This window comes from Triticum dicoccoides, chromosome 3A (genome assembly GCF_002162155.2).
Source record: "Triticum dicoccoides isolate Atlit2015 ecotype Zavitan chromosome 3A, WEW_v2.0, whole genome shotgun sequence".
NCBI lineage: Eukaryota > Viridiplantae > Streptophyta > Magnoliopsida > Poales > Poaceae > Triticum > Triticum dicoccoides.
Window position 1 is genome coordinate 438,656,757 of NC_041384.1, and position 9,989 is coordinate 438,666,745.

The following is a 9,989-nucleotide window of genomic DNA, read 5'->3' on the forward strand; positions in this document are numbered from 1 at the left end:
CTTAGAAGAGGAAAATAAGGCGAAGGGGACCGAACTCACCAAGGCCCTTCAAGACGCCAAGGAGGCGCGGTCCGAATCCCGCGCGGTGCACGAGGAAATCCGTCAAGCTAGACAGATAGTGGCTGGTAAGCCTTTTCCATTACAGGCTAAATTTGGGGATCCAGGTATGCCTTGCTTAATCGACTATGGAGTTCTCTAGACGCATATGCGGATCTGCTGAAGAGTGATGCGAACGCCGCCCAATTCTTCCAGGCTCAGGAGGGGTACGCAATGGAGAAGCTTTTCTGGTCGCAGTTTGCAGGGCAAGAGCTTCCTGCATTGCTAAATGACCAGATGGCATAGTGGGCGGAGCTGCATAAGATGTCCAACGCGGCCATGAAGGACATCATAGTCCGTTTGTGGCCGATCGAGGCCATTCCAGACAGCTACTTTGGCCTTGTGCGGCGTCTCATCGATGCGCTGCCCTGAATTGACGCCATTAAGAGGTGGTCATGCATAGAAGGAGCGCGAATAGTCTTCGCCCATGTTAAGATGTACTGGGTGAAAATGAAGGCCGAAAAGGAGGCATTTGAGGGTCCTCCCGTGACGGTGTCCTGGACTAGGGGGTACTCACCATGTCATCTCCTGATATGATAGATTGGGCCGAGGACCCCCATGGCCGTATACTCATGGGCCAGTCCGGACAGCTGCCGCATACATGGAAGATTCCACAAGACTTGGTGATCAAGACAAGGACTCCTCCCCGACCGGCGTATTCGGCTAGGACTCTTGTTATGCTAGGCCTCTGGCGCATTATATAAACCAGGGCCAGGCTAGTCGATAGATCATATATACACAATCATAATCATAGGCTAGCTTCTAAGGTTTAGCCTCTACGATCTCGTGGTAGATCAACGCTTGTAATACTTATATCATCAAGATCAATCAAGCAGGAAGTAGGGTATTACCTCCATAGAGAGGGCCCGAACCTGGGTAAACATCGTGTCCCTCGTCTCCTATTATCATCGATCCTAGACGCACAGTTCGGGACCCCCTACCCGAGATCCGCCGGTTTTGACACCGACATTGGTGCTTTCATTGAGAGTTCCGCTGTGTGATCGGCAAAAGGATTGATGGCTCGTCTGCGGATTAACTGCGACGTCGACATCTTCGTCACCGTCTCGACCGGTCACCTTGGCTTGACCGAGGACTGTGCCCTGCCTCCGATCGTCATGTTCGGACGAGGGCCTTCATCAACACCAACTCCGATCTTTATCAAGATCATGGAGGGATCGTCCATGGAGCCCGGGGGCTCAACGTCAACATTGCCGTCGGGCGACCGTGCTGTTTTTCTGGACAACGAACGCGTATCCGCCGCCACCACCTCCTCGGTTGTCGTTTTAATGATCGCTTCGATGGAATTGTGCGGAGTCGAGTCTACAACAACCCTGGAAAATTTCGTCGAGTTCCGATGGAGGAATCTCCGACGAACTACGATATACCGGAGCCCTGTCAAATCTGGACGGGAATCTAGACGAGTTTAGGGCGTGGTCTCCAGAGCCCAGCTCGGAGGTCCTTTGGAAGATCCAACCGTTCATCTACTGTGGAATTCCCGTATCTACCACCCCTCCAAATTTCATCTCGATCCGACGGTTCAAACTCCGGGAACCTTCCGATGAGTGGACCAATTTTCGGATATGTTTTCTCCGCGAATACGGATCGGACCCGAATTCATGTTTCTTTATGAACGTGATATTGGACAACCTTTTTAGAGGAATTCTCTTCTAGGGTATTGTGCATCATTTTTGAACATGTGCCTGTAAAATTTTAAGCCTCCCCCGAGGTCATCTTCATCACCATGCTGGTGTCAAACCAGTCTGGCAATATTGCTTCAAGGCTGCCGACCTGCGCTAGACACGTCGTCGCTTTGTCGAGCCGAGCTCAACTTCTTCAGATCATCATCTCGGCAAGCCGAACAAGAGTTCGACATCGCAAAGGATAAATCATCACCAACATCGCTGCCCCACGGATTACACGGAGCGGTCACATCGGCATCATCGCACGGTCACTTCATCAAGCCGGCATCGACCACGTCACGACCGGCATCGGCAGGGCCGCATTGTTGCTTCTTCAAGCGATGTCCATCACGCCGACCTACTTCGACTTATCGGCTGACATCGAGGCTTCAACATCTCGGCTGGACCGGGGGCTTCGCCATCTCTTCATCAACCTACTCCGGAGACTTCATCGTCACTAGCCGACCAGCTTCGTCATGTTAGCTGGACCGAGGGCTTTGCCTCCGCAAGCCAACCTTCGCCAGCATCACCATGCCGTCGCTTTATCGCCCATCAGCCAATGGGTGTGCGGATCGAGTCCCAATTTTGGGAGTCACCTTTATTTGGATTGCTACAACAAATAAACCAGGTGCTATTAATCCTAGTAATTGTTGCTTGTTGGGGTTTATTTTTCCCAAGAAATTATTACTCTGGTTTGTTCCATCATCTGTACATAGGTCTATCGAATGATGGCCGCACTAACGATGGTCGCGTGGTGGTTCGGTCAGTTTCCGTACATAGTCCGGCGAACGCCGCATCCGGGACTCGGGCCGACCTGTGAATTCAGGCTTTGCCACACCTTTACCGCATCACGCCGACGCCCTGCATCAACATTGACTTCGGCGCCAGGCCATATTTCTTTTATTACTCACTTTGCATAAATTATTTATTATGCAACATTTTTTCATTATTATTATTATCTCCAGTTTGCGCTATTTTTTGTGCACAGGAAAATGATCCAGGTTGGGCAGTATCGTCAACTCGGCGTACTAACATACCACGTCACCTCGGCTGGACGGGGGGCTTCGTCAGCACTTCATTACCCCATGCCGGGGACTTCGGCATCACTCTGCCGGTCTGCATTGACCGTGCTATGTCACCACTTCGGAGTGCCGAGCTCTTTGCTCCGCCACCTCGGTACCGGCTTGAGGGATGGAACCTTGTCCCGCATCAAGCTCGGACCGCGTCATCAATACCGAACACATTACCCAGCTAAGTTGCCTTCATGCTCGAAGTTTTAAATTTTTAACTTCGACCAAGCATTATACATTTTTGAAAAAAAGTTGCTTGTAAAAAATCTCCTTGTCAAAACTTTGTTTGTGACACACAAATTCAAATACCCCGTTTACTTGGGGGCTTCCTTTATGAAGCTTTTCCTCTTGCATATGATTATACTTGTACGGCTTCGTTCCTTGTTCGTGTATTACGCCACAATATGCACCATATTGACTTAAGCGATTTGCAAGCTGGGTTGCCTCGCTCATGTGTTTACCCCTACGTTCCCGATTGTTCAGCTAGGGAGTAAAGGGAGCACCTCTGCGATTGTCATGATCGGGTCATCTGAGCCGGACCTCAGACTGGGTGAAGCCGAAAGCTAGCTCTCTTATTGTTTTCAATGATGGCCGACACACAACGGAACTCATGAGTACAAAAAATCTATTGCACAAGTCTCATAGTAACAATGAGCACCGAAGAAAGGTATCGGTGGGGGTACTATTTTCTTCGAAGATGCTTCTTACACTTTGTTAGTAATATAGCATAAGTTCCCTGAGCGCGCTTTGTCTGTTATAGCCTTATGGCCTGATTGCCTGGTTACCGGAAACACTGTCGATATTCTCGACAGGTGGAATACATAACACTTTTCGGCCGTTGACCGAAGAGGGAGAAGCCGACGGTTGGTTAAGACACATATAAAGTTCGAGTGAACACATATATGATATAAGTACTTTGGTACATACAATCATTATACATAAAATTCTTTTACCCAAGTCACTTGGGGGCTCTTAAATTTATATGAGCCGTTTTATAATAAGTGTTCTTCTTCTTAGTCGTTGCAAAGTTTTTATTGTTATTATTTATCATTCCTTTTTTCGACACAAGTATGTGGTCGCTAGCTGAGGAGCCTAATTTCTCTCTCAAAACCGCTAGATTTTAGTTTGCTAAACTAGCCTAATGAGAAGTACTCCGCCTTCGGGATAGGAGGTTGAAGCCGTAGGCTGACCCGCTTAAAGTCTTGAGATAGGATGTGTCATGTTAAAGCACGACAGAAGCGCTTTTTTTTTCTAAAGTCCAATTTTTAGATTGGCACCGAACACTTGATCTAGTTCGGACATTAAACTTTTGAATAAGTTTTTTGGCCTTTCGAGCCTATGGCACTTTTAAACTATTTGTGCATTTCCAGCATTAGTCTCGCAGTGCAACGCCGGACACCTTCAGGGATTCGGCAAAAACATTCTCGGATATTGCTATATATGCATCGGTTTCAAATTGTGTCTTCGGTCAATAGTTGGGTTGCCCACTAGCTCCTGTGCTTGCCTCCTACGTTCCGCTTTGTTCGGCTAGGTGTGCAAAGGGAGAACCACTGCGATTGTGCTTCCAACTCGCATGGTCAAGCACCTCAGTGGAGAAAGCCAAAAACTGACTATCACAATAGACGTAAACTGGTCAGCGATCCGATGACTATGTTAAATGACGGGCCGTTCATAACATTGGTCGAAGTGTTTACGGCTTGACCTCGGCTGTCGCCGAACACTAACCGGGGGCTCATAGCTAGCTTCCCCAGTATAAAGCTCCTATGACTAAGCGAAAGTTTTAAAGCCCGCATATCTGGTTGCCTCGTTTCCGCTAAACACAACCGCCTTCGGGCACCGAGATGTCGGCTAAGGGTTGCTTTGTTATTGCGGAAACACCCTACGTAGTATCTCCCAAGGGGTAGAAGCCGATGATGGGCCACTTTCAACTGATAAACAGTCACAATGGAGTCAAAATAATGATGTAAAGTACTTGGATACATAGAATCATTACACATAATCTGTGATTTTACTCCGTATATCGATCCTTAATTCGGCCACCCGTGCCCACATTAAGGCTCGGGGGCTACTAGGCTTTGCGCTCATTATTCACAAATATTAAAGGGGCACATCGATCCCCTGATCTGTTGTTGCCACCCGACCATTGTCTCGGGGGCTACTACATTGCCTATTCAATGCAGAAAATTCAAAGGGCTCAGTGTTCGGCTTGATCGAACTATGGGAAAGCGCGTCTTCGGACAACAATAAGTACCATCTGGACCTATCTGGCATCAAGCTATATATCACGGCGACTTCTCACGACCCTCTCTCAGGGGCCCATTCGCCGATTACTATTATCTCTAATATATTACACTGTGTTTTTATTCCTATGTATGCTGCCGAGCTAGCAATTGATCCTCAGGCCGATTTCGCGCATCGACCTGAGTCTCAGGGGCTACTGGGAACAACAGTTTTTATGCTTGCCTTCAGGTGCATCTCGGGTTTTAGACTGATACGCACCTTGAGGGCTACTGGATATACATCGGCAGAGAATAAACTACACTAGTTAAAAATATTCACAAAAAATCAGCCCGCGGTCGGGGTGGTGCACCACCTTGGAAGCAGTCCGGCATAAAGCTCGGGCACTAGCGGCTAGCTCCATAGAGGGCATTTCCGGCATTAAGCTCGGCTAAACTCCTTCATCTTTTTTAGACCAAGATGATCTATGACTTCTTGGATATAGTCCGACATTGGAGCTTGGACACAGTCCGGCGTTGGAGCTCGGATACATGTCAGCGTTGGAGCTCGGAAGCAGTCCGGCGTTGGTGCTCGGTTGCAAAAGATACCTCGAATGTAGTCCGGCGTTAGAGCTTGGACGCAAGAGGACACTGCCGCCCGGGAGCAACTTCAAACCCGAGGTGTGGCATAAAAATAACAAGGCATTGATAAAGGCCGGAAACTTAAAGGGCTCCTCGGATACCCGATGTGTAAACTCGTCGGATGCACTTCGGCGATCCTCAAGATCGAAGATGAGAAGATTTGTTGAACCAGTTTTCAAGACCGACGACTAAGAGGAAGAACAGTTCGGAAGAATCGAGGAGCATTCCTAACTTGAAGACCGGTTCATGGGGCTACTAACGGTGTCTTGGACTAGGGGGTACTCACCACGTCATCTCCCGATCTGTTAGATTGGGCCAAGGACCCCCATGGCCGTATACTCATGGTCCAGTCCGGACAACTGCCGCATACAAGGAAGATTCCACAAGACTTGGTGCTCAAGACAAGGATTCCTCCCCCACCGGCGTATTCGGCTAGGACTCTTGTTATCCTAGGCCTCTGGCACATTATATAAACCAGGGCCATGCTAGTCGATAGATCATATATACACAATCATAATCATAGGCTAGCTTCTAGGGTTTCGCCTCTACGATGTCGTGGAAGATCAACTCTTGTAATACTCATATCATCAAGATCAATCAAGCAGGAAGTAGGGTATTACCTCCATAGAGAGGGCCCGAACCTGGGTAAACATCGTGTCCCTCATCTCCTGTTACCATCGATCCTAGACGCACAGCTCGCGACCCCCTACCCGAGATCCGCCGGTTTTGACACCGACAGCTCGAAAGCAAGGGCCATCGCACACCAGAGCACTATTTTGAGGACATACTAAAAGGTGCTCGCCTTGTAGAAGGTCAATGCTCTAAGGATGTAGAGTTCGAAGGAACGAGTCTGAACTGTTCGGGAATTTGCATTGAGAACTAAGTCTTTTGCAATATATTCCTTCCTTTATGAAGAGTTTTATCCTCCTGTGTGGCCGTTTTTATATCTGAGAGTTCCTAGTCGTCGGCTTCAACCCCCATGTAGATACTACCGGGGTGTTCGGAATTGCACATGAATACACTTAACCCAACGTCTTGGTCCATGAAGGAGGTATCACTATGGCGAACCAGGCAATCGGACTTTTTGGTTTTATTACTCTCACTTAGTCGTAGGAGTTTGACCATGGGTCTACAGAGTAGCCCCTAGTATGTACATGGCTGTCCCAATGCGGATGCGTTACATATGTGACCGGGAAACAGTCCTTCGTGTGATACGGAAAAAATCGCTAAAGATTGTAATAAGTCGCCGAGTGGCTGACCAGCTCTCGCCACATCATGACAGTCAGTTTTCGGCTTTCTCTACTAAGGTGCTTAACCGGACGAACCAGAAACACAATCGCAGTAGTTCTCCCTTTACTACCCTAGCCGGTCAGACGGAACGTAAGGTAGGAAACACAGGAGCCGGATGATGACCCACAAGTATAGGGGATCTATCGTAGTCCTTTCGATAAGTAAGAGTGTCGAACCCAACAAGGAGCAGAAGGAAATGATAAGCGGTTTTCAGCAAGGTATTCTCTGCAAGTACTGAAATAAGTGGTAACAGATAGTTTTGTGATAAGATAATTTGTAACGAGCAACAAGTAAAAAATGTAAATAAAGTGCAGCAAGGTGGCCCAATCCTTTTTGTAGCAAAGGACAAGCCTGGACAAACTCTTATATAAGGAAAAGCGCTTCCGAGGACACATGGGAATATCGTCAAGCTAGTTTTCATCACGTTCATATGATTCGCGTTCGGTACTTTGATGTAACGCCCGTGATGCGACTATATCTCCCACGTGTCGAGGCATGACTTAGAGGCATAACTGCATTGCAAGCAATGTCACAAGTGAGGTAATCTTCACAACAACCCATGTAATAATAAGGGGAAAAGAGGTACATAGTTGGCTTACAATCGCCATGTCACACAATAGCATAAATATCATTACATTCATCCAAATACACTCGAGGTCCGACTACGGAACCAAAATAAAGATAAACCCCAAATGCAACAATGTCCCCGATCGCCCCAACTGGGCACCACTATTGATCATCTGGGAAAGAAACGTAGTATCATCCTGAGTCCTCATTGAACTCCCACTTGAGCTCAGTTGAATCTCCTGGAGCGGTATCATCGGTCCCTGCATCTAGTTTTGGAAGGAATCGGTGAGTCACGGGGACTCAACAATCTCACACCCTCGCGATCAAGACTATTTAAGCTTATAGGAAGGGTAAAAGTATGAGGTGGAGCTGCAGCAAGCGACTAGCATATTTGGTGGCTAACATACGCAAATGAGAGCGAGAAGAGAAGGCAAAGCCACAGTTGAACAACTATGATCAAGAAGTGATCCTAGAACAACCTATGTTCAAGCATAACTCCAACACCGTGTTCTCTTCCCGGACTCCGCCAAAAAGAGACCATCACGGCCACACACTTTGTTGATTCTTTTTAATTAAGTTAAGTTTAAGGTTATCTACAACCAGACATTAACAAATTCCCATCTGCCCATAACGGCGGGCACGGCTTTTGAAAGATCATATCCCTGCAGGGGTGTCCCAACTTAGCCCATCACAAGCTCTCACGGTCAACGAAGGATATTCCTTCTCCCAAGACAATCCGATCAGACTCGGAATCCTGGTTACAAGACATCTCGACAATGGTAAAACAAGTCCAGCAACACCACCCGAATATGCCGACAAATCCCGATAGGAGCTGCACATATCTCGTTCTCAGGGCACACCGGATAAGCAATCCGTACAACTAAAACCAGCCCTCGAGTTTCCCCGAGGTGGCGCTGCAAGGGGCTCTAGTTTGGACCAACACTCAGAGGAGCACTGGCCCGGGGGGTTTAATAAAGATGACCCTCGGGCTCCAGAAACCCAAGGGAAAAAGAGGCTAGGTGGCGAATGGTAAAACCAATGTTGGGCATTGCTGGAGGAGTTTTATTCAAGGCAAACTGTCAAGGGGTTCCCATTATAACCCAACCGTGTAAGGAACGTGAAAACAAGGAATATAACATCGGTATGACGGAAACTAGGGCGGCAAGAGTGGAACAAAACACCAGGCATAAGGCCGAGCCTTCCACCCTTTACCAAGTATATAGGTGCATTAAGATAGACAAGATATAATAATGATATCCCAACAATAAACATGTTCCAACAAGGAACAACTCCAATCTTCACCTGCAACTAGCAACGCTATAAGAGGGGCTGAGCAAAGCGGTAATATAGCCAAACAACGGTTTGCTAGGACAAGGTGGGTTAGAGGTTTGACGTGGCAATGTGGGAGGCATGATAATAAAGTGGTAGGTATCGTAGCATAGGCATAGCAAAAGAGCGAGCATCTAGCAAGCAAAGATAGAAGTGATTTCGAGGGTATGGTCATCTTGCCTGCAAAGTTCTCCGAGTTGACGTTAGCTTGATCCTTGTAAGCGTACTAAATGGGCTCCTTGATCACGTACTCGTCTCCCGGATCTACCCAATCAATAACAACAAGCAAAGGGAGACACAATCAACCACGTGCAATGCACAAACAACATGATGCAAAACATGGCATGATATGCGGGATGCGATATGCAATGCATATGCATGCTTCAGAAAGGAATGATTGAACCTGGCCTCAACTTGGAATCCAAGAGTGCCACTGGAAAGAGGAGTTGATTTTGGTCGAAATCGATATAAGATCGCCGGAATCGGATGAATGATTTGGAAATGGCAAGCAAAACAAATATGGCACCGATCTGCGATTAACAGCACGATGCCACCTAAATGCATCAAGAACAACAAGCTACAACACTCTAACATAACAACAAAAATACATAGCGGGGATCCACTCAAGATGCTTGACAAAAGATGAACACTGAGCTACGACTAATTCACTCAATAGCAGGTTCAAACAAGCATGGCAAAAGTGCAAATGATAACAAGTTATAGACTTAGTGAAAAATATCAACAAGTCAGGAATTTAACATCAGGAAGCAATGTTTAGAGCATGATAACTATATGCTACAGGAACATATCATGGCAAAGCAAGGAATGGCATGTCAATCAGATTTTGGAGGATATGCTGAGAGCTTGTGCACTAGATTATGGATCTAGTTGGGACGATAATTTGCCATATGCAGAGTTCTCTTACAACAACAGTTACCAAACCAGTTTAAAGATGGCCCCTTTCGAAGTTTTGTACGGAAGGAGGTGCAGGACACTGTTGTCATGGGACGAAGTTGGAGACCGCTAGTTGTTTGGACCTGACTTGATTAAAGAGTCTGAACAGAAGGTGAAGTTGATTTGCGATAGGCTCAAGGTAGCTG